We start from the raw sequence: 25,695 nt of genomic DNA, 5'->3' as shown, positions 1-25,695 counted from the left end.
AGCTTGATGCACCTGAATGCACAATAGTGCACTTGTGTTATGTAGCCCTCTGGAAGTGTTGGCAGTCATACTTGAGGCCCTCTAATTTTTTAAAGTTAGTGATACTAAACCCGGGACCCTGGTCTCCCACAGTACACAGAATATGGAAATGCAATTATTTTAGTAAATATAAACTGCTAAATACCTCTTTCATCAGCAGTATATGGCAATCTTGTGACTTCTATAAGTGTCCAGCTGAGCACTGGTTAAAGCTTGTAGAAGTTTTCATTCTGCTCTGACAGTCCAATGAAGCTGCATAACCCCTTACCCTCTGTCTGGACAGTGCTAATTGGCCATGTACTGATCATATGCATCCTTACAAAAAAAAAAAAAAAAACAACTCTCTAGCCATGCACACTAAACTGAGCATGTGCAGAGTGTCTCCTAGAGCTCTGTACTATCAGCAGATGGATTTAGGAAAGTAGAAGGGGAGGATCAGAGAAGACAGGATCAAACAGCCTTTTTATACAATGTGATGGATTAACCCCTTAGGTTCCACAGCAATAACAAGCAAGCTTTACTGCATGTACAGACTGTTTTTACTGTTATGGGTTTAGTAACACTTTAAACCCCCTAACACTGTGCTCTCCTGCCCCCTTCATCCACAAGTACTTTTAAAACCTGTTGGAACACTTGCATACTCCTAAAACCTGCTGTCTTTTTCTCTCCCTGGCACCACTTTAGACTATAGGCTCAAATGATGATCCGTCTGCTTCACCTAGAAATAGTGAAATGAGATGCAGGGTGTCCCTTACAGAGAACCTGTGAAAAAGCAAAGAGTGAATCTGACTATCTAAAATAAGCCATAGCTGAAAGGTAGATATTTGCACAGTGTGCACATCCAGACAGTATGGATAAACTTTCCTGGAATGTTTTTGAGAAGGACACAGAGACAAGAACAATTTCCTGGTTAAGGTTGAAGGTGAAGCCCCCCCCCCCCCCTTTGGGAAGTAAGGTGGCCTTGGGCCTCAAGACAATCTTGCCACTGTGTAACACTAGAAAGAGCTTTTTAGAGGATCAGGCCACTAACGCTGAGAACCACTTTTCAGAGGTGATGGCAACGAGGAAGACTACCTTGTGAGTGAGTAAACAATTTGGACTTTAGTGCAGCAAAAATACATCCAACAAGTTTATTACTATTAAAAAATTGATAACAACTTTATTGATACAAAAGTTAAACCATTGAACATTTTAAAATATAGGTACAATCAATTTTCATATCCTACAAACTAATACTTCTCTAATCAGCAGGAACAAATGACAACTTACAAGAGAATTTCTCAAATTGTATTTTCCTTTTTCTCCATTAGGTGTCTCCACTAATGCTTTTTTAGTTCCTGGAGATGGAGCCATTACTGCCATTTACATCCAAACTCCTAGAGTGCTTAGTCTATAATTGCCTGAGTTCCCACCTCACCGACAACAACCTCCTTGATCCCCTACAGTCTGGCTTCCGCCCCCTACACTCCACCGAAACTGCCCTACTCAAACTCACCAAGGACCTGCTAACCGCCAAAGCTAATGGCCACTATTCAGTGCTCTTACTACTCGACCTCTCTGTGGCTTTCGACACGGTTGACCACCCCCTCCTCCTCAAAAAACTACACTCTTGGCCTTATTTATATTTGATTTATTTTGATCTAACTTGGATTAGTGTGGTAAATTTCCTAAGCGCTGCACTTATATATATTCATCTTACTGTATAGTGTATCCTATTGTCAGGGCTGGGCTCCAGCTACTTAACGAGCAGCTCTTCTCTTTCAGTGATTAGAAACTGCTCAGCTGTCAGTTATTTACCAGCTACTCGACTCCACAGTGACTCACCTGGATACCATTACCTGCCTCATTAGCCCAGCCTATAGCCAGCCTTTTCTGCTATTTTAGCAGCTTGCTCATTTCCTCCTTGCCCTTGCGTGGTCTATGATCTCCAGTGTGTTCCTGCATGTGTTCCTGTGTAGAACTCGGTCTGGCTGACTTCTCTTCCGATTCTTGTTCCTGAGTTTGGATCCTGAATACGCTAACTTCTTGTTCCCTGACTCTGGGGCTCTCTATGGCCTGTCTGATAACATTAAAGATGAGATTGCAGTTCGATATGTACCGAAGAATCTTGGAGTTGATCTCGTTTTCTCAATATTTTCATTGATAGACTCAGAGAGAGACCTTCCTTTAAGGAGCGCTCGCAGAAGCCTCCTGTATGTTTGGCTCCGAGCTTTGCATTCCCACCCATGCCTCCCTCACCTCTCATGCCTCCTGTGCCCGAGTCCTCCAGTGAAGTAGAACCCATGCAACTGGGCTTCACATGTCTCTCTGCCAAAGAGGGCCTTTAGAAGAAGGGAGATTGTGCCTTTACTGTGGCCAAGTAGGTCACTTATTGAAGTCTTGTCCAATCCATCCAGGAAACGCACACACCTGAGGTCCTGTAGGGGACTGACATTAGGTGGCGTCTTTGCATCCCCATCTTTAAAAATAAGCCTCTAGTTCCAGTTACCCTTTCCTGGTCGAGTTTTCCATTGACATCCAGGCACTAATCAATTCAGGGGCTGCAGGCTTGTTCACAGATCATGCCTCTGTGTTAAAGCACTTGATACCACTGTAGTCTCATGCCTCCCCACTTGCCATTGAGGCTATTGATGGGAGACCTCTACAGCATGCCCATGTGACCCATGAAACCACTCAGTTGACCATGGCTGTAGGGGCTCTTCACCATAAGATAATCCAATTCCAAGTCATTTCCTCACCTCATTACCCAGTTGTCATTGGTTATCCTTGGTTACAGAAGCGCAATCCTTCATTTGATTGGCATAGAGCCGAGGTTCTGTCATGGTTGCCACAATGCACTAATACTTGTTTTCAGAAACTGAGTACAGTCTTTTGCATGTCTTCTGCCTTATGACTGCACAATTGATCTTCAACCTGGTGTCATTCCTCCTCGTGTCCAGGTTTACCATCTGTCTGTCTCGGAAGGCTATGGAGGAGTATGTTGCGGATTCACTATCTCAGGGATTCATCCACAAATCCTCTTCTCCTGCCAGTGCTGTTTTTTTTTTGTGAAAAAGAAGAGTGGTGAACTGAGACCCTGTATCAATTATAGGGATCTCAATCGCATTACTATTAAAATTGCTTATCCGATCCCATTGACAACAGAACTATTTGACTGCCTCAAAGGAGAAACTGTCTTCACTAAGCTCCATTTGAGAGGGGCATACAATCTTGTGAGGATTAAAGAGGGCGACAAATGGAAAACTGCCTTTAATACTAGGAGAGGACACTACGATTACCTCATAATGCCTTTTTGGTCTCTGCAACGCTCCTGCACTTTTCCAGGAATTTATTAACGATGTCCTCTGAGATATGCTGCAGCAATGTGTGGTGGTTTACTTCAACGATATTCTCATATATTCAGAATCCCTAGAGAACCACCACATAGACGTCTCCCGTGTGCTACAGGGTTTGAGAGAGAACCACCTGTACTGCAAGTTGGAAAAGTGTGAGTTTCATCGTGAACAGGTAAATTTTAGGGTTATGTAATATCTGCTGCTGGGTTTTATATGGACCCAGACTGTCTGCAGTCCTACAGTGGCCTCAACTCATAGGTCTACGTCTTCTAACATTTTCTTGGCTTCACCAAGTATTATTGGAAATTTATTTGTAATTTCTCTTCTCTGGTCAAACCCTGACTGATATGACCAGAAAGATGGGTAACCCACAGAATCGGTCTCCAGATTCCATTAAGGCCTTTGAATCCCTCAAGGCCGCTTTGGCTGCAGTCCAAGTGCTGGCACATCCCGATCCTACATTACCCTTCATTTGTGAGGTTGATGCGTCTGAGACTGGAGTAAGCGCTCTCCTGTCTCAACGTCCTACCCCTGTGGACCCTATGCATCCTTGTGGTTACTTTAATAAATAAATTGTCTCTAGCAGATTGCAATTACAAAATTGGGGACAGAGAATTATTAGCAATCATTTTAGCTCTTAAAGAATAGAGGCATCTCCTCAAGGGTATTACTGTGCCAGTCCTCATTTTGACTGACCATAAAAATCTTACATTCTTGTCTGAGGCTAAACGCTTATCTCCTAGAAGAGTTCGGTGGGCCCTTTTTCTGTCAGGCTTCAACTACATGCTTCACTTACCCGGTACGAAGAATTTCTCCTCTTCCAAAATGGAGTCTGTTCCTACTCCTGTGATACCTCCGGGCCGTATTTTGGCCACTATTCACACTAGTCTCACCTCACCTTTGGGTGAGGGAATTTTGGCTTCTTAAATCCATTCTTCTCCTGGAAAACCTCATGACCGCTGCTGTCCCTGAAAATCTCCTCGCTTCTTTGCTCCAAACCTACCATTCTTCCAAAGCAGCTGGGCACCCAGGGAAAAATCAACTCATATGTCTATGGCTCAACAATTCTGGTGGCCTAGACTCCACACTGATGTAACCACCTTTGTAGCTGCTTGTGCCATGTGTGCTCAGAATAAAATACCCTGGCACCTTCCAGTAGGCCTTCTACAACCCACAACCAGTGGAGAGAGGCATTGGACCCTCTTGTCTATTGATTTTATTGTGCATTTACCTAACTTCCAGGGCAATACAGTTATTGTTATGGTGGGTGACCGGTTTTCGAAAAAGTCACACTGCATTCCGCTACAGAAGTTGCTACATCCAAAGAACTGGCATCAATATTCCTTTCGGTGGTCTTTCGGTTACATGGGTTACCTAAAGTTATCATCTTGGACAGGGATAGCCAGTTTGTGTCCAGGTTTTGGTGAGCCTTTTGTGCACAGTTGGAAACTCAGCTTTCCTTCTCCTCATTATATAACCCGCAGTCTAATGGGGCCGCAGAACAGGCCAACCAAGCCTTGGAACAGTTCCTACATTGGTATATTTCAGACCACCATAACAACTGGTCGGACCTGTTACCTGGGGCAACTTTGCTCACAATAATGCCATCAATGCCGCCTCCCGATTATTTCCTTTTATGGCAAACTTTGGGTTCCAGCCATCCATGTTGCCTGATACATTTGTTCCGCAGGGAATTCCTACGTTAGAGGAACATCTTCGAGAACTCCGTTCCACTTGGGAGCATATCCAAGAATGCTTGCAACTCTCCAGAGAGGTACAAACTCCACGCTGCCCGCCGATGCCTACCGGCACCCTTCTACCAAGTTGGGGAGAGGGTCTGACTGTCTTCCCGTAACCTCCAACTCCGTGTTCCCTCACTAAAGCTGGTGCTTTGGCATATTGGCCCTTTCTGCATACTCCGTAGGGTTAACCCAGTGGCATATGCATTAGATCTTCCTTCCAACATGCATATTTCCAACGTATGTCATGTTTCCTTATTAAAACCTTTGGTGTGTAGCCACTATACTACCTCAGTACCTCGCCTTAGCCCGGTTCAGGTTGAGAAATATGAAATACAATCTATCACTGACTCCCGTAGGTTTCGTGGACACATACAATATCTAGTTCACTACGATCTTGGGTCTCATCTTCGGACGTACATGCTCCTTCCCTCATGCTTTCCATTTAGGTTTTCCCCTTAAGCCTGGCGCGCCCCCCCCCCCCCCCCCCCCCAGGAAGGGGTACTTCCAGGGGCGGACTGAACATTCGAGCACTCGGGCACTGCCCTATGGCCCGGGGTCAGTAAGGGGCCCCATAAAATGCCCCTGGTACCTTTTTTATAGGCTTTTTTGAGTGTGGGCAAGGAAACAGGGGTCCCATGATCCCCTATTGCCTGGGGGCCCCATGAGTTCTCAGTCTGCCCCTGGGTACTTTTCAGGGCTGGGCTCCTGCTACTTAGCGAGCAGCTCTCTTCTTTCAGTGCTCAGAAGCTGCTCAGCTGTTGGTTAAATACCAGTCACTCGTTCCACAATGACTCACCTGGATACCACTACCTGCCTCATTAGTCCAGCCTACAGCCAGCCTTTTTTGCTATTTTAGCAGCTTAGCTCATTTCCTCCTTGCCCTTGCGTGGTCTATGATCTCCAGTGTGTTCCTGCCTACAACTCGGACTGGCTGACTTCTCTTCCGATTCCTGATTTTTGGCTCCTGACTACGCTGACTTCTGGTTCCCTGACTCTGGCTCGTCTGATAACCCTGATAACAATAAACAGGACAAGAGAAGATGAATCTCCCCAATAACATCACAGACAGCAATAAAAACATGACAGGTGTTCTAATTCCTCTTCACTCTAACTAAAACTAAATAAAAGTTTTGTAATTAGTTGTATACTTAAAGCAGAACTCCACTTAAAAGGGCAAGTAACGCTTTAAGTATTGGTCCCCGCTCCCTGTGAGGAATTGGTACCTTGAAGGAGTGAGTGCCCGATTTTGAAAGGTACCCGTTCCCACTTCCGCTGCGATCACCTAGGCAATCAGAAGCAGAAGTTGCCCTCCCCCTCTCTCCCCGTAGTCTTTTAGGACACGTGACTGTCCCAGAAGACTATGGGTCCATTCTTAAGGAGCAACTCTACTCTCGAAAGCGCAGTGGGCACCCGGCTGTGATGTCACAAGCTGTCACAGCTGGATGCCCACACTTAAGATGTCTACCCCGGGGAGCAAGGATGGCTGGTGAAACCGGTTGCGGTGAGTACACCGCTGGATGGTGGGAAAGGTGAGTGGCTGTTTTTCAAAAGTCAGCCACTGGATCGTGGGACAGGTGAGTGGTTGTTTTTCAAAAGTCAGCAGCTACAGTTTTTGTAGCTGATTTTTTTTTTTTTTTTTTTTTTTTAGCTTTGACTGGAGCTCCAAAGGCTGCAAAGGCTCAAATCTTCTTTGTGAATTTTCTCATTGGTACAGCACAATATGACCTTAGTCATTTCTACCTGCCATCTTTTGTCTCTTGTTCATTTGACATGTTCCATCAGTATTTAGGGTGGAGCTTGTAACATTTTCCAAATCCTGCCTCCACCCCCAATCTTCCCCCACCGTGACAGTGGGCAGGGACCCTCTCCCCAGAGCCCCCACATCCACTGTCAAGATGTAAAAAACAGCGCAGCTGTGCGAATGCATAAATTGCATCTACTCCGGTCTCTGCAGCCTACGGCTTGTAGTTCTCAATGAACTGGGAGGGTGCTGATGAGCGTCCTCATAGTTTTTTTATTATTGCTGTCATTCAGTAACTGTCTGCCCCTATGAGGTATGGGCAGAAAGCTGTACTGAATCTTTGCAGGAGCCTGGCATTGTACCTGTGATCTGCTGATTGCAGGTGCAATGCCTTACAGGCTGCAGAGTAAAAACATAATAAATGTACATTTTTTTACTTGCAAAAAGGTGTGCAATCATTTTTTTGGAAAAGGTAAACCTAGCCTGGAATTTACGCAGCTATGACGCTACACTGGTAATGGCAGTGATCAGTGGGACTGTGATAGGGCGGCGGGCAATCTGATGGTAACAGACCCTCGCTAGGAAGGACACTGACATCATAAGTGACATTAATACTGTGATCAGTGAGCATACTATGCACTGTCACTGTACTAATGACACTGGCTGGGAATGGGGTTAATATCAAGTTGTGATTAAAGGGTTAACTGTGTGCCTAACAAGTGCAATGTGTGTAAGATGTTCCATTTTTACTTACAGTGCTGGCTGTTTTTTCTCCCTGCTTTGCAGGGAGAAGAAACAGCCAGAACGCCGTTCGGTGAACAGAGCCCTGGGTGCTTGTAAACACAGGACACTTTGCTGTGATCAGCTACAGCCAATCAGCAGTCTCAGCCATAAATCACTGGCTGGGACCTGCTGACAAACTCCTGCTGTTGCTAGTGACAGTGCGGGACAGCCTAACCCTAACCTAAAACAGACTGGATGACATGTAAGTGATCCAGCCTGCCCATGCTGTCCAGCCTCAGTAAATGTACTGTGGTGGGTGGGAACTGGTTAAATAAAGAATACATACCTTAAAAAGGAAGTATTTGGGGTTTATTTTTTTTGTTTTGTTTTTTTTAATCATACTTGCCTAGAAAATGAAGCATTGATCTGATGCAGCATCTGTCCCCCACTGGCTCTAAGACTGAGAACTGAGTGATCAGACACCACTGATCGCTCAGTTCTCCCTGCCACTCTAAGAAGAGAGCAGTGACTGTTATGCAGGCCATAGATGGGTCGAAAATCGGCCGATTTTTCGGCCGGAAATAAAATCGGCCGATTTTCGGATCATTAGTGGGCGATTTGGTCGGCCATTTTTCGGTATTTTGGCCGGTTTTTTTTCTTTCGGTAAAGTTGGGAAAAAAATCGGCCGATTTTGCCGATCGGCCGATTTTCGCAGCAATAATGAGCAAATCGGCCGATTTTTTACCGATAAAAAATCTGCGCATGAGCAGTGACCTGCAAGAGGAAGACAAAAAGAAGAAAAAGAAGAAGAGGATGAAGATGATGAAGAAGAAGTAGAAGAAGTAGAAGAAGAGGATGATGATGATGATGAAGAGGAAGAAGAAGTAGAAGAGGATGATGATGATGAAGAGGAAGAAGAAGTAGAAGAAGAAGAAGAGGACAATGATGAAGAGGAAGAAGAAGTAGAAGAAGAAGAAGACGATGATGAAGAGGAAGAAGAAGAAGAGGATGATGATGATGAAGAGGAAGAAGAAGTAGAAGAAGAAGAGGATGATGATGATGAAGAGGAAGAAGAGGATGATGATGATGATGATGATGATGATGAAGAGGAAGAAGTAGAAGAAGAAGAGGATGAAGATGATGAAGAGGAAGAAGTAGAAGAAGAGGATGATGATGATGAAGAAGAGGAAGAAGAAGAAGAGGATGAAGATGATGAAGAAGTAGAAGAAGAAGAGGATGATGATGATGAAGAGGAAGAAGTAGTAGAAGAAGAGGATGATGATGAAGAGGAAGAAGAAGAAGAAGAGGATGATGATGAAGAGGAAGAAGAAGTAAAAGAAGAAGGATGATGATGATGATGAAGAGGAAGAAGAAGTAAAAGAAGAAGAGGATGAAGATGATGAAGAGGAAGAAGAAGTAGAAGAAGAATGAGAAGAAGATGATGATGAAGAGGAAGAAGTAGAAGAAGAAGAGGATGAAGATGATGAAGAGGAAGAAGAAGTAGAAGAAGAAGAAGAGGAGGATGATGAAGAGGAAGAAGAAGTAGAAGAAGAAGAAGAAGAGGATGATGATGATGAAGAGGAAGAAGAAGTAGAAGAAGAAGAGGATGATGATGATGAAGAGGAAGAAGAAGAAGAAGAAGAGGATGATGATGAAGAGGAAGAAGAAGTAGAAGAAGAGGATGATGATGATGAAGAAGAAGAAGAAGAAGAAGAGGATGATGATGAAGAGGAAGAAGAAGAAGAACAGGATGATGATGATGAAGAGGAAGAGGAAGTAGAAGAAGAAGAGGATGATGATGATGAAGAGGAAGAAGAAGTAGAAGAAGAAGAGGATGATGATGATGAAGAGGAAGAAGTAGAAGAGGATGATGATGATGAAGAAGAGGAAGAAGAGGAGGATGATGACAGAGAAGAAGAGGATGATGATGATGAAAAAGAAGAAGAGGATGATGATGAAGAAGAAGAGGAGGATGATGAAGCAGGAGAAGAAGAAGAAGAATGAAAAATTAGAGGAATTCCAGTATGGCAAAAAGTGTCCCTGCAGAGAGCTCCGCTATTTCTTTGACAGTTCTCTGACAGTTGCTTGACATTTACAGCGGTTGCAACAATGTATCTATTTGTTTCCGAATAAAAACATCTGTATCCTAAATGGAAACAAATAGATACAATGTTGCAACCTCTGTAAATGTCAAGGAACTGTCAGAGAACTGTCAAAGAAATAGCAGAGCTCTCTGCAGGGACACTTTTTGCCGGCTCTAGACGGGATGAAAATCGGCCGATTTTTTTTTTTTACCATTGATGGTAACGTCGGCCGCTTGAACTACCGATTTTTCGTTTTTTAAAAGAAAAATCTGCCGTTTTTCTCCCCATCTATGGCCTGCATTAGTCCCTGCTGTCTGCACTGCCATACCCAGCACTCACAGCAGATCGCTGAGAGGCTGAGCCAGGTGCCGGTCCAGGCTCCTGGCTGGATCCCGACCATCTTTTCCCAGCCTGGACCGGCTGAGTGATGTCAACTGACAATGGACTTTAGCCCACTGTCGTCTGAAAACAGGACACAGGAGTGCAGAACGAACTGCACTCGTGATACACAGGAGAAGTACGGCCAAACAAGCTTGATTTTTTTCTTTAAAATGAGAGTTTAGTGTCATTTTAAAACGATATTCTTGTCTTATAGACATAACAGGAAGTGAAAGGATATCTTTGTATTGTTAGGGGAATCACCTTTTAGACAGATGTCTCAGAAACAAAATGTCCATATTGGAAGATTTCCCCTCTATTCCTGTTCTCGTGGCAACTCAAAATCTTGTATTTACCCTTACATTGAAATATATTTACACTGGGGATCAAGACAATTAGAGAGACTGAATCCTCCTAAGTCGGAGACAGACAATGATAAAAGCCATGGTCCAAACTCCTCACCACTCTATCCAAGGCTAAAAACAAAAGTTTTGCCTTTAGTTATACTTTAAGCGTAGGACAGTGGATCTTGGCCACAACGTCAAATCTGAATGTGCTTTAAAAACTGACAAGACTGGAACCCTATGATTCTGAGTGAGACAATATTTCACAGGATTCAGACACAATAATACACTAGCAATATGCTGATAAAAAAGCAGTGCATTCTGGCAGATCAACAACTGTTACAATAAACCAATAGTAAAGGTTAACACACACACACACCTTTTAAACCCTGACCCTTCCCAGTTTCTTTTTTTGTTTTTTTACTCAGGAGCAAACTATAAGTGGTGTAATAACTAAAACTTGCAGTATTTTATTTAGAAAACAGCAGTGTAAAATCCTCTGATAAAGTTCTTGAGCATAATAAAGTTTGGGTTACATATGGACACTGACAGATCACTGACTGCAAAAGAAATCACCAAAGCATCTGCCAAATAGGAACATTCTTTTCAACTTTTGTTTTAAAGCAAGGCTATGGAATTGGAATGTTGCAGTTATGCTGAAAACACGTAGCTGCTTGAATCCTGCTGCTAATATTTCCTCAAGAGCAAAAAAAAAAAAAAAAAACATATTCAGTCACAAACACCAGTTAAAAAGTTTCCTCAAATGAAAGCTAGTATGTTAAACAACTTTAAAAGTGCGGTGGTAAGGTAGAAGTGCTATCACTTCACTCCAAGTAAGCATACCTAACCTGCAGCATGCAACAATTGGGAGTACATCGCAGAACAGTTTCATTCACAAGCCTGGGCAGGAATTTAAATGTGATTTTCCAAGCAGTAAAATACCCTGGAAAATACAATGGTGTGAACAAAGGTCCCAAGCTATACTTTGTGTATCCAAGGATTTTTGATAATAAACTGCGTCTCTAGCCAAAACATTTTTGCAGTTTTGGATAGTGTAAGAAACAGAACCCAAGGGTTTTTTTTTTTTACTGTCTATGGCCCGATTCAGGAGTTTTTCTCCTTACTACTTGTCTCGCTGACAACATTGTGACCAGGACAGGAATTAAAACTTTCCATCAGGAACAAAATTTTAATAGAGAGGTTTTCTATTAGCGGTGTAGGAAAAAGGATAGAAAATAAATCCATGGAGTACAATGAGTCCATTGATGGATAAAGCTATCTCAATTCCTCTCAACTGGGTTATACTATCACCTGCAGGAGTAGGACACTAGGTATAAAATAAACTTTAAGCTCAGCCTAGGAGCAGCTGATTGGTGACTAAATCTACTCTCTTCTTGAAGAGCTTAGTTTCTAAATGAGCAGTAAAAACAAAGAAAAAACACTCCAACATACATGGGCAGTAGCCAACAAAATCAGAGGGGTGGGTGCCATGTATGTCAATGGATTCAGAAAAAAGAATTTTACTTTGAGCCCTGGGGCTGGACAGAGATTGTGCTGACGTCACCCATGCCTGTCTGCAGCCAGCACCAACGGCGTTTATGATTTACATGCTCGTCTGTCTTTGAAGTTTGTAAGCGTTTTTTTCTTTTTTTTTTACTATAATAAATCATTTGTACGATATCACAGTATCTGGAGTATTCTTTTTGACCGAGTACACAGCAGATCCCAATAAGGGAGGAAGAGAGGAGGAGAGATATCAAAGTCTGTGAAACCTCTTTTATATCTAGGATGTTACAAACAAGATACACTATATTGCCAAAAGTATTGGGACACCCCTCCAAATCATTGGATTCAAGTGTACCAATCCCCTCCATGGCCACAAGTGTATGAAATCAAGCACATAGGCATGCAGACTGCTTCTACAAACATTTGTGAAAGAATGGGTCGCTCTCAGGAGCCCAGTGAATTCAAACATGATACCGTGATAGGTTGCCACCTGGGGAATAAGTCCATCAGTGATATTTCCTTGCTACTAAATATTCCACACTCAACTGTTAGTGGTATTATAACAAAGTGGAAGCAACTGGGAACAACAGCAACTCAGCGACAAAGTGGTAGGCCATGTAAAATGACAGAGTGGGGTCAGCGCATGCTGAAGCGCACAGTGCGCACAAGTCACAACTGTCTGCAGAGTCAATAGCTAAAGACCTCCAAACTGTGTGGCCTTCAGATTAGCACAACAGTGCGTAGAGAGCTTCAGGAATGAGTTCCATGGCTGGGCAGCTGCATCCAAGCCTTACATCACCAAGTGAAATGCAAAGTGTCATATGCAGTAATGTAAAGCACACCACCACTGGACTCTAGAACAGTGGAGATGTGTTCTCTGGAGTGACGAATCACGCTTCTGTCTGGCAATCTGAAGGATATGTCTAGGTTTGGCGATTGCCAGGAGAATGGTACTTGCCTGACTGCATTGTGCCAAGTGTAAAGTTTGGAGGAGGGGGGATTATAGTGTGGGGTTGTTTTTCAGGGGTTGGGCTTGGCCCCTCAGTTCCAGTGAAGGGAAATCTTGAGGCGTCAGCATAGTAAGACATTTTGGACAATTTCATGATCCCAACTTTGTGGGAACAGTTTGGGGATGGCCCCTTCCAGTTCCAACATGACTGCACACCAAGCAAGGCCCATAAAGGCATGGATGAGGGAGTGTGGGGTGGAGGAACTTGACTGGCCTACACCTCAACCCGATAGAACATCTTTGGGATGAATTAGAATGGAGACTGCAAGCCAAGCCTTCTTTCCAACATCAGTGCCTGACCTCACGAATGCGCTTATGGAAGAATGGTCAAACATTCCCATAGACACACCTAAACCTTGTGAACAGCCTTCCCAGAACAGTTGAAGCGGTTATAGCTGTAAAGGGCGGGCCAACTCAATATTGAACCCTACGGACTAAGACTGAGAAGCCATTGAAGTTCATGTGCTAATAAAGGCACATTTTGGCACTTTTGGCAATACAGTGTATGTTTAGCATCATGCTCTGTTACACCACCTCATGGGCCGATGACGTCAAGCCGCATGACCGGAAGTTTGCAAGCCGCTATTTTGTGAGCCACCGTAGAACACTGGATGTATTTCTTGTGGAAGCTTTTCAACTGCAGTGCCCCAGTTTGGACACTTATGTGAGTGCACTCAATCTTAATAAATATTAGTTGTTATAAGTGATACACTATAATGGGTGTTTTTTTTCACATGTTCGGAGGACATGTTGGTTAATAAATAGGAAGACCATTCTGGAGGAAAGTGTAGAGGAGAGTGGAGCTATTAAAGGAATTATACCTACCCGGGTTAAAAGGAAAAAGCGCTGTTTGACCTGCATATATTTAGGTCAAATCAAGGAGGTGAGAGTACATATGTGTCGATGGAGGAGAAACACAGAAGGGTGTTTGCATATAGTAGGAAGGTGCACAAATATCTACAACAATTAAGCAACTTTATTTAGAAGAATTGATATAAATTTGTCATATAAAGACTTTCTTTGCCATATGGGATCTTTATGTCACAAATTGTTTATGTATGCACTGTGATGTTATATGCACTTTATAAGAAGCTATACGGGTAATTACACAGGCACTTTATTATGAAGATTGCACATAAGGGATAAATTACATATTTTATGTTGCGCGCCACTTATTTATAGAGTATTAACTGGATATCACTTATTGAGCATTTGTATTGGTATTTTTGAGTGCGGCTATTGTTTCATTGTTTGTTTTGCTTTATGGTTCACAATTTGTTTGGATTTTTGGCACTCAGCACAGTTACATAATTTTTACACTAGCTACTAACCCGTCTACCTTGCACCTGAGGTAAGACACCATCAAGTTCACATTTGATGTCCTCCTCACTGCAGGACAACTAGTAACAGATTTCATGGTGAAGAGACCACTTTCTTTGACAGCCAGACTTTGGTTACTTATAGCCTGCCAAAATGTTTTCACTTAGAATGTGTACTGCGGAAGGAACATGTTTTCTTGCCCATTACAGGATGTGGAGAAATTTTAGTGATGCATGCATATTCTTTGCTCCTACTTTGTGTTTGATATATGCCACAGCAGTGGCGTTGTCAGACTGCAAACTTACTGGTTGCCCTTCCCTGAGACATGTCCAGTGCAGGTGTGACAGTATGACTGCTCCGAAGACAGTCTGATTTCTAGCATGTTAAAAGGGAAGGAAGCCTTCCAGCCTTCCCTTTGGACCAGAGACTCAGAGTCAAGAGTTTACCCAGTACATCTTCTCATGTAGTGATCTGGCATCCGTTGTAATGATCATCCAGCAAAGCAGCAGGAAGTCCTTCCCAGCACTCAGCAGTGGTGAGCAAAGCCATCAAAGTAGAGATGCCTTTGACAAATGCCTCAGGTTGATTTCCCTGTCCAGGGAGTATTTAGAATTGTTCTACTTCGAGAGAATTTCCCTGTAAAGGACTAGAGTGTGGTGTTTTTATAGAGGATTGCCTTGAATGAAAAGACTGGAAGACTCAAAATTTCCATACATCAAATTAATGTCCACCTGCGGTAGCACAGGAGCTGAATGTGGGGTTGAAGCTTCTCAGATGGGAAACACACCTTGCCAGTCAGGTGGGCTGGGCCAGACCCAGGAATGCCAGGTGGAAAGATGGGACAAGACCAGATTTCTGGGGATGGGCCAAACCCCATCCTTCTTTACGACAGTGGAGAGGTTTAAATCAATGCCTTTCCCCTTCTCTCCCCCACCCCTTTTCTCTCTCTCTCTCCTGTTTTGGTTGCTTTAGTTGTCTTGCATTTGTCAATATTTACCAGATGATGACAGTTCTCTGTGTGGATATGCTTTACCCTGTATTGTTTATATACAGTATGCTAAAAGTACTTAATAAAGACAGAATATACTAAATCAATGCCTTTGAAACGTTTCTAACTGACAATTGAATCCCCTCCCCCACGCACTGCCAAAGACAATCTGTCAGATGTTGAGTGTCACCTATGGCTGCAGAATGTGGACCCATTGTGCAGCCTGTATGCTTGGTAGCAGAATCCAAGGTGTTATTGGCCTTCACCAGAGCTCCTGAAGGTGGAGGAGGGAAGTTCAGGGGTATAGTGAGGCACTGAGTTGTTGGATGCACAAGGGGGCCGGAGTGCTAGTAAGAGTACACAGGGGCACACAGGACATGGAAGACAAAAATGCTAGATTTACTGTGCAGGAGACAAACTGGTGGGGGAAGTCAGGGAGACACACTGGAGAACAGTGTCTTTGGTAGAACCAGGCTGCAGGGATTGCTGAAGACACTGGGGTCACAGGTGTGCTCAGGTAGACCTGAGACACTGGAGTTACAGGGGTCTCAGAGAATGCAAGTAATAGGTATTGGTGGAGTGCACAGGGAACTCATTAAGGAAGGAATCTTGGTTGTCGCAGGAGTGCGCAGGGATCACACTGAAGGCGGGATTCTGCACGCAGCAAAAGTGCATGGGGAACACACTGGAGGGCTGGGGTTTAAAGGACACTTGAGCTGGAAGACTGAATGTGATTAGAGTGCTGTCAAGGTCCTACCTTTTCCCAGAGGTTATGTTACTCCATGTGCTGGCGTCCATCTTGGATTCTGCTGTGCATGGTGGGAATCCTTTTATGCCTTCAGGTCTCTGAGGTCCATCCCCCAGAGGGGCGTGGCTGATGACATATAAGCCTGTGGCCCGCACATGCTCTTTGCACTTGAGTCTTGTGTCTTTGTGTTGCTATTACTCTGTTCTGACTCTCGTGACTCTCCTGGTATCTGATTCGGCTTGTGACTTGACTATTCTTTGTATTCTCCTTTGATCTGACCCTCTGTTGCTGAACCCGGCTCGTGACCTGTGATTCTCGTCTGCTGTCCTGTACCGTTTTGTCATGTTGTTGACCCCGGCCTGTCTGACTACTCTTTTGTCTCTTCCACCAGCTACACGCCATTGGCGGTGGCCATTACCGCAGCTGAGGTGTCTCGGGGGCCGCGACCTGGTTCCTGGCTGCGTCAAGTCCATCCCCACCATCAGGGGCCCTGGTGAAGGGCAGCCTGGGACTTAGACTCCGCGCCCTGAGGGACTTCGGTCTGTGGGTGGTGGTTTTCGTCAGCCAGTGCGTTACATTGTTAGGCCTGCCTGTCCGTTCCTCAGCTCCTGCCCTGACAAGTGCACAGGAATCACCAGAGCCGGAAAACTGGCTGGAGTGCATGGGGTCACTAGAGCAGGATACCTGCATGGGGACACAGGAGTAGAACACAGGCTGTCTGTAATGCACAAGGGCACAGGAGCAGGGTACAGGCTGAAGTGCACTGAGTCACAGGAGCTGAAACCAGGTTGGCGTCCCACTGACTCTGGGGGTCACTGATGCAAGGCAGCAGGAATGATAGGGAGCACTAGGAATATTCTCAGCATTAGAAGACTTCCCCCACCTGGATAAGAACAGGGGTGTGCAAACATTTATTTAACCAAGGGCCTGCTAGGCTAGAACTGCCAAGATGTAGAAGATCCAAGAAAGACAAAGTAAGACATGTCTCTTGTGAATGAAAAAAAAAGCTTGTGAATGGAAAAAGAAGAATCTGAGCCTTTCATTTCTTGGCTGGAGGCAGGAAGGTACCCATGCCCCCTGTGCATGAGCTCAACCAGTGCCAATCCAGCCAGGTGTTCTCCACAAAAAGGAAGTTAAGCCACAACTGGTCCACAAACCAACATTTGAGCCACATGATTCAACAAAGAACTAAAGAAAAGGTTAAGAGTCAGAACCCAGAGAACTAACATACAATGCCGCATCACATACCTAAGTGAGGCCCTGAATCGGTTGTTCCACACATGTACCAAAAAAACAGGAGATCCCTGTTCATTCAACAAACCATGATGTGAGGAGCCTGGCCCATTCTGTTAAGGTCATTTTAACAAGGCACAGGACACAATAAGGATCCAGCAACACTATGCATCGATCTGTGTGGAAGGGAACTTTGTGAACTTATTCAGCTAAAAGCAGGCCAATCCACTCCAAGGGGAAACCTCAGTTTTCTTAGTAAAGCCCTCCCCAAACATATAGTGATGCAAAATGATTTTGACAACAGAATGCCAAGTAAAGCTTATCCACTCCTTGCAGACATCTGCAGAACCACCACAAACAGATAAGAAAACTGAAGACTACTAAACCCAAATCCTCTTGAAGGAGGGAGTAAGGTGATCGATGACACTCACAAAAGGGTAGGCAGGGATGATGGTATAATGTAAAGCAGATTGGTGTACAATAATACCAGGACCAGAAGGAAGAGAAGATCTCCTAGCCAACAGCAGGAAACATCCTTGGGGTGTGATAACCTGGAGATAAAAATCATATAACCTACCCCCTGAAGAAAGCAGCATTCTCAGCCAATGAGTGAGGGGTAGGAATCCTAGTGCTACTACTAGTGTCAGGAATGGACTCAGCACTGGTGGTGGCACTCACCTGCCGTGTGGGCTGCAGTACCAGGGCTGACCAGCGGGTGCTCTCAGCAGCCAGAAGCTCACTCCAGGCAATCAGCCAACACCTGGGGCTGATTGCAGGGGGGGTATTTAAGGAATGGCCAGACCTGTGATCAGGGCCTTGGTGTATGTTTTCCCATGAGCCCCTGTACCTGGTATCCTGTGTTCCTGCCTCGTTGCTGACCCTGCTTGATCCTGACCTCTGCTGACCGTCTCCTGTTGAACCCCTGGCTTGCCTGACCATCCTTCTGCCTGATCCCCCGTACCACGCTGTCCGTGAGTTACTGAACCCGGCTTGTGACCCTGACTATTCTCTGCCTGCTCCCCCTGTACCACGCTGCCCGCACGATACCGACCCGGCTAGTCTGACTTAGCCTACTCCTGACAGTCGCCCATCCATCCCGCTCGGATCGGGATCTGTCATCCCATCCATCCCGCTCGGATCGGGATCTGTCATCCCATCCATCCCGCTCGGATCGGGATCTGTCATCCCATCCATCCCGCTCGGATCGGGATCTGTCATCCCCTTCACAGCAGGCTCAACCCGGGCACATACCCTCAGTGGGACCCCTCTGCCACCGCTGGGGGTGCCCAGGAACACGACCTGGTTTCAGTCTTGCACCAAGTCCATCCCCACCATCAGGGGCCCTGGTGAAAAGGCAGACTGGGACTTAGACTCCGCGTCCTGGGAAACCCCGTGCCGTGGACCACTAGAGATCCCGTTGGGCGGAGCCTGACAGTACCTTGCGGCCTGCCTGACCATTCCACCTCTCCAGCCCTGACTACGCCTGTGTTCCTGAAGCCTGCTACTTCCCTGTGTCAGTCCACACATTTCTGGTCACACCCGGATCCCTAACAACTAGGAACATACATCTGACTAAGGACCAGAGAGGAAGGAATCTAAAGAAATGTACTCAAAAGACTGCAACTCGGCCAAAGGAAGACCTGTGACTCGGTGATCAGGTCCCACTATGGCCTCTGGACATAGACTATCACCCAAAGGGGAAATCAGCATGTCCTGTCTGCTGACCATCCAGGGGAGTAGAGGATCCTCTGGCAAAGAACACTTTCTTTCTAGCAGGAAAAAAGGGGCACTCAAGTGTTAAACCCTCATTCTTCAATGTGAATACCATCAGTTGAAGGGATCCTGAAGGTAATAGAATGTTGACAAATGACCCACTCAGAGCTGTCCATTGTAGGGACCTGTTGCAGGGAAAATTCCCATACCGTTCCAGAGGTAAAGGCTCTGTAGCACCCAGATGTTGTCCAGAGAAGGTCAGTTAAGAATACAACCTGATAGAAGGATCCCCTCTGTCTACTCTGGGGATTCAGACTCAAGGATCAGGCACAAGGATCGACCCTCAGAGGGGTCCTTCCCTGGGTGGGGATGAGGGAGGGAGAGACATTCCATCCCCTGCCAGAGGCTGGCAAATAGCTTCAAGAACTTCTTGGGCCAAAGAGACCAGTTTAATGTCTTGCCCAATGTCCAGACTCCCTAACAAAGGGAGAGGCTGAAAGGCAATAAAAGACTACACAGGAAGGAGGGGAAACCATACTTAATGGGCATCCTCCAACAACCCCACAAACCCTGAAAGGGGAGATGGGAAAAAGTCTGCTACACATAAGGAAAAGCCACAGAAACCTCAGCATTACCCAAACCATGAGACTCCAGAAAACTGACACTCTTTGGGGAGGGCCCTAGAAGCGTTCCATAAGGAGGATGCCAGGAAAATACACTAAGGTGGACATAAGGGCCAGTGTTGACAGTGAAGAGTTAGGTCTTTAATAGGGAAGGGAATAGCAGGAAATGGACCATGATCACCTCTTGTAGGTCAATAGTTCCCTCAAAAGAGGAACAGAGCAGAGAGAGGTCAAGAACTGCAAGGGTGCAACTATATGAGAGGGAAAAGGACTCCCTAAAGGGAAGAGTGCCAGTCCAAATGGGATACCATTCCTAAGGACAGGCTCCTACCAGAGTAGGAATCGGAGATCCCAGGGTGTGGGGAACCTAAACAAACTTGGGAAGATGCACAAGGAGGTACAGTAATAATAGAAGTGTGAAGAAGGGCAAATTAAATAAGTTCCCAGGTCTAGGCTGGAGGCTTAAGGGGGAGACCTGAACATCCAAATGCAGAGTAGGTAAACTAATAAAGGCTAGATGGATAAACAGTCCCCTATTTGTAGAAGTGGGGGGGCGCCTTCATGCAAAAGGCTGAGCAGAGGGGTTAGATGACCTCTGGGTCTGCAGCAGACCCTAACTGCCTACGAGCTCCTAGTGTTGTGGTAGATAAAGGAGAAGGGTGGGGTTCCTCCACACATACAACAGACCTTCTGCACTGAGGCAGGCGCATACTCTGACCAACGGTGGCATTGCTAATGGAGGTGTTTAAGTGTCACACAGACTATGACAAACTCTCATTACATGCTATAAAACAGAGTGTGCATACTCACATAACCACTAAAGCATTCATTTTGTGTAGAGTGAAATATACCCGGTTGAGCCTGCCTTCAGTTGTCCCTCCCATCTTCTCTGTGTCCCCATTGCAACCTAGCATTGTGTAGACCAGCTGTTGTCATCTACTGAGCATGCTCCACATTAGGTTCTCTTTTAAGCTGTTCATTTCCTCTTTTTTCTTACCTGTACAGCCCATGTGACTATAGAGTCACACATGTTGGTGTAATTACAGTGTTAAATGTCATTCCCATCCCACCACCCCTTCTCCTCTGTGTCCTCCTATTGTTAAACACTATGGGGTGGGATAGAGTATCCTGATTGACTCACAAAAAACTTTAGTATTAACAAAAATCAGTATTAAATATATTGAAAGTAACTACGAATACCTGTAAAGAAAAAAAAAAAAAAGCCTTGGATGCAGATGCTGTCTGAACAAAATGAAAGCTAGTGATAGTCATATTTGTCTCTGCCTACACCATAATAGTACACAAAAAAAAAATACACATTTGATGTTCAATATAGATTTATAGAGCTGTAAAACAGTTTTTGGATATTTATTTAATTTGAATTGCTCTTCTGAACCTTTTTTTTTTTTAAAGTCATGGGACTGGCACAGCACCAATCAGGGCTGTACAGACACAGACTTATACCTCATTAATAGAAGCCCCTCCCAAGGATGTTTCCATGCAGATGCCAAAGAACAGGGTTATATGGAAAGATTATGTGACCACACAACAATGCTTCAGGAATAAGATCCTTAGAGGATTAAAAAAAACAAAATATAGCGGCATGATATACTATACTGTATACAATATATGTGAATGAAATATGAATGAAATATGGCAATTAAGAACAGGTCCAAAGAGGTAACTTCCCTTCAAAGGACAACCAATTCAGATTATCCTTGGGCATATCACGTGTTTCCCAAGCACATAACCAAAGTGCTCACAAATGTGGATGGAAATCAGCTCCATGCAAAATACTTGTAGCAGGACTAGCTCCCTGGTCTCCTCCTCCCACGCCCGACTGCAGGACTTCTCCAGGACTTCCCCCATCCTCTGGAACTCCCTACCCCAATCCATCAGACTGTCACCTACCCTCCTCACCTTCAGGCGCACCCTGAAAACCCATCTCTTCAGGGAAGCCTACCCCACCCTCACCTAACAGCCGTTCTCCTCCACTCCTCCTACCACTCCATACCCCACAGCCACTTCCTCCTGTACCTCTACCCCCTCCCTCCTAGATTGTAAGCTCGAAAGAGCAGGGCCCTTGAACCCCTCGTGTATTGTACTGTTACTGTATTGTCTCATGTTCTGTCCCCCCACTTTAATGTACAGCGCTGAGCAAACCTTTTGGCACTATATAAACACTGTATAATAATAATAATCATCAACCCATTCAAGAGCATGCCTGTGACGTGGATCACTAGAGCATCTACAGTGAGAAGAGACCACTAATCAGTAAGTTCCCTCTCAAAGGAAAAAAGTTTGCCCCTTTTTGTGGAGGGGCCCAGGATCCTAAATAAGCAATAAACACTCTTATGGTGGTGTTGAATTATTGTGCCCGGATGTCAATCTCATTTAAAACCCAATGGACACTTTACTGAGTCAATAGGGGGTTAAAAACAAAGGAAGCTCCCAAGAGACCCTCTACCCGAGTTGCAACCTATTTTAAAATGTCTTGTAGAACAAGCCTTTAAGGACGGTGTCATTAATAAAAAAGAAAAACTATTCTTATTACCCCAACAGTTCAGTATGCTATATTTTTACCATCTACCAAAAATACAAAAGTCGGTGGAGAACCTTCTGGGGTGGCCCATCATAGCTAGCACTAACATCTTCACCAGTGGGCTTGCCCAAAATATAGACCATTCCTTGCAGCCCATTGCCTCCCAATTTCCATCCTACATCCATGAATCTAGTCTTGTCCCTGAAATACAAGCTAGCTATAAGTGGGAAGATGGTTATGTATGGGCCTCCCTGGATGTGTGCTCTCTTTATACATCCATTACACAGGAGGTGGGGCTTATTGCACTACAATATTTATTTTCACTAAAGACCCTAATATGAACACCATAATCTGGGCTGTTTATTAGGACACCATATATACTCTCATGGTCCTTGCGCTGTGTTTTGTGAGTTAACTTTTGACTTCTTCTACCCTCGAGTGGATTTTCACAGCAGCAGGACTAATGGGGCTATTTTAGTCATCACTGGCCAATAAAGTTTAGTGTCTTGCTGTATTGCTTGTGTTGTTGTTGTATCAATGATTCAGCCTGACTGACCTTATTAAGTGATACTTCAGGGACAGGATCGCATCAAAGGCTGTACAACAGCTGGAACCTGGAAAGTGTGCTGCAACTAACAAAGTACACAAAAGGTCTAAAAAGTGTCACAATGCAGAGCCTGGTTGCTGAAGGTCACATTGTACAATCATTTAATCCAGCAAGGTTCAGGTGCAGCCCTCAAAGCAGTTTCTGATGACACACTGATCTTTATAGCTGCTATGCAGAGACCAGCTCAAGCAGAGATAAGGAAATCTTGATTCAACAAAGTATGAAGATTGTATATTATCAATATAATGACAATAGTAGGATAGCAAAATTTTAGTTAGACTTTGTTCAGCAGAGATGAAGAAAAGATGTACATTCTACTAGGATACTAGCAAAAAATATAGGCAATCTGGGGGGAGGAGGGGTTTATATGGGGACTAGCGTAAAGTTTTTTTTACCAGTGTGGCAGTATAACCCTGAATTTCTGTGTTCATCTATGGACAATAAAGAATTTTTTTTTCTTCTGTATGTGAGTGGGTTTGGGCCAACAGCAGGGGTCGTCCCCTGGCTGAGTTTTTGTTTTGTTTTATACCTAAAAAAAAAAAATAGGTGATGGGGGATTTTTTTTAAATGAACCTGGCACTTTAAAATGAAATATCGGTTCCCGATAACTTTCTATTTTGTGACCATCTAATCCCTTATGCTACTTTCACACTGATCCGCCACAAAAACGTAGCAAAATTGCATATGCATTTTTTCCACGTTTTTGCTGTTCTTTTGCTGCGCTGAGCGTTTTCTAAAGAGCATAGAACATAAAAACTGCACCAAAAATGCTTCTCGTTTTTCAGGCATTTTGCACTGATTTCAATGGGAAGATGCATTTTTAGGGAGGTTTTTTTTTAACTGAACAAACATGCTCCAAGGATGCTGCAAGCAGGAGTTTTTATACCGCAATGGAAGTGCAATGCCCCAGTGCGAAAACATACATAGGGAAGCTTTTATCTTCAGCTTTCCAGGTGTTTTTTTTTTTTTTACACAAAAGCGCTTCAAAAACTCCACAGTGTGAAAGTAGTCTAAGCCTTAGGTCCTACAAGCCAATTCATTTAAATTTCACCAACTGACTCTGCAATATTTTTATTCACCAACCCATTCTGATTATTCAGGGAACTATTATTTATAGAAATTATTCACATCCATTATCTGTCAACAGTGCAGATTCCTGAAAACATGCAAAGGAAGTAGCTGTTTTAAGGTGGAAGGCCATATAGCAGGGAGTAAGTGGCACAAGACTGTTGCTATGCCCAGATATACATTTAAAGCCCTGCTCAATTTGGTTAAGGACTACAGAAAAAAAAAAAATCTAAATATCAAATTTGTTTCAAGTATTGAAAATACTTCAGAATGGTGTGTTTTGACAACATTCTGTAATCCCTAATAATATTTTTTAAAAATTATATCTGCCATTAAATGAAAAACAAATAAATTACTAACATGAAGATATAAACAAAATTGTCAGATCAGATAACTTTTTAGACAGAAGAGTGTTTCCTTCAGCAACAATGACAACAGAGTGTTAAGACAACAGAAAGTACTGATTTCCTCACCTGTTTTCTTTGCCCTTACAGGAAATGTGACTCAAGTAAAAATGCAGGAACAATTTCCTTGCCCGATACATCCTGTGAAAAGACTCACTGTGAACATTGACTTCAAACCAATTAAAAATTGTAAGCCATGTAATTGGATATTTAAATGCTATTTAATAACAAAAAAAAAAAACACAACTGACCAGATACCCTCTATCACTCTGATAATTCAAACCTCATTTATCATATCACAAATTGGTTGCCTGATTTTACCCACAATGTGTTGAATTAGCATATTAATCTCTTAGCGCTGATGGTATGCAAATATGTGGCCCCTGGGAGGGTGCGCCTTGACGCCGAGAGGCCACATATTTGCGTACCAAATGTAAACAAACATGTGCCGAGAGCGCGAGCCCTGCGCGCTCCTGGAGCAGTTGCTGATCGGGAGCTTTCCAACCATGTGACTGCTGTGATAGCCAATCACAGTGATCACATGATCATAAACCCCGCCCTACCTCCCAGCATGACAAACCCTTTAAAGGGCCAGGAGGCGTGGCACGAAGGGGTTAAGAATTGGTTCACTTAATCCTTATGTCTAATCTGTTTTCTACACCATAGACTATATAAAGTCTTAGCTGGCCATACATTATACAAGTTTGTCTAACTTCCTTTAGATTTACCTTCAACTATGCAGTGCAAACGCCTGCCTGACTGCATAAAAATTGAAAGTGTTTAGGTTTAACCTCATATGATTTTGGTAAATCTAAAGGAAAATTGTACAGGAAAACAGTATAATGTATGGCGAGCCTGATTCACACTCTACTGTTCGTTATGGTGTTTAAATACACATTATTATGAATGCGCTTCCAACACACCACTACAGACTGAAAAATGCACATGATGTGATACATTTTTAGTAATGCCACACAACAAAAGAGTGTGCATTGTGGTGTGCTGCACTCTACTGTACAGTGCTTTTGGGTGTCACAATGAATGGCACTGCAACATACCTCAAATACAGCAGTTGAGTTGAAATGCATCCTGGTAACGTGTTCATGCATGTGTTGCCCAAATGCACAAGTGTGAATAGGCCCAAAACATCATAGACTGAAGAAAAATACTACATATTATTAGTTAATTGGTTATATTAGGTATAGTAAAGACCAGGAAGAGAGTGACAAATATCTCCTCCGTCTCTTACCTCCTAGATTATTAGCAGAGGGTCTTCTGACACCCAATAATAGGCGAGAGCCACACGTTTTCAGCAAGGATATGAGCTATAAACATTTCCATCGCAGTAGCGACAGTGTCCCAAAAGAAGTAAGCAAGTGGATCTCTGTCTGGCACCTGCATTTCTTTGGCACAGCAGATAAGTGACCAACCAGGCACTATTTCCCAGGTGTCCAAACTTATGCAATTTCTTAGACCATCAAGCAATCCCACCTCCATCCTTGAAATGCCTGGTGTGCTCACCCCCTGCACTTATGTAGACTTCTGATT

The 25,695-nt window shown here is 44.1% G+C and overlaps 1 protein-coding gene across 6 annotated transcripts in view; it reads right to left on the bottom strand.

Moving 5' to 3' along the window:
- MUS81 (MUS81 structure-specific endonuclease subunit) overlaps positions 1-25,695 on the bottom strand; it is a 307,431-nt gene that overhangs the window by 228,189 nt on the left and 53,547 nt on the right. For 5 of the 6 annotated variants that reach the window (XR_016307484.1, XR_016307485.1, XM_089658092.1 and 2 more), the window contains exon 2: positions 24,217-24,288. The exons of the other annotated variant lie outside the window; for it this stretch is intronic. The gene's annotated coding sequence lies outside the window, so the exon portion shown is untranslated. The remainder of the gene's footprint in view (positions 1-24,216; positions 24,289-25,695) is intronic. 6 annotated transcript variants of the gene reach the window in all.

The sequence above is a fragment of the Staurois parvus genome, unplaced genomic scaffold (assembly GCF_062004578.1).
Source record: "Staurois parvus isolate SC_StPar_1 unplaced genomic scaffold, SC_StPar_1.0 ptg001051l, whole genome shotgun sequence".
NCBI classification, from domain to species: domain Eukaryota; kingdom Metazoa; phylum Chordata; class Amphibia; order Anura; family Ranidae; genus Staurois; species Staurois parvus.
The sequence above is the reverse complement of the archived record's forward strand: the minus strand, read 5'-3'. Positions and strand labels throughout refer to the sequence as shown.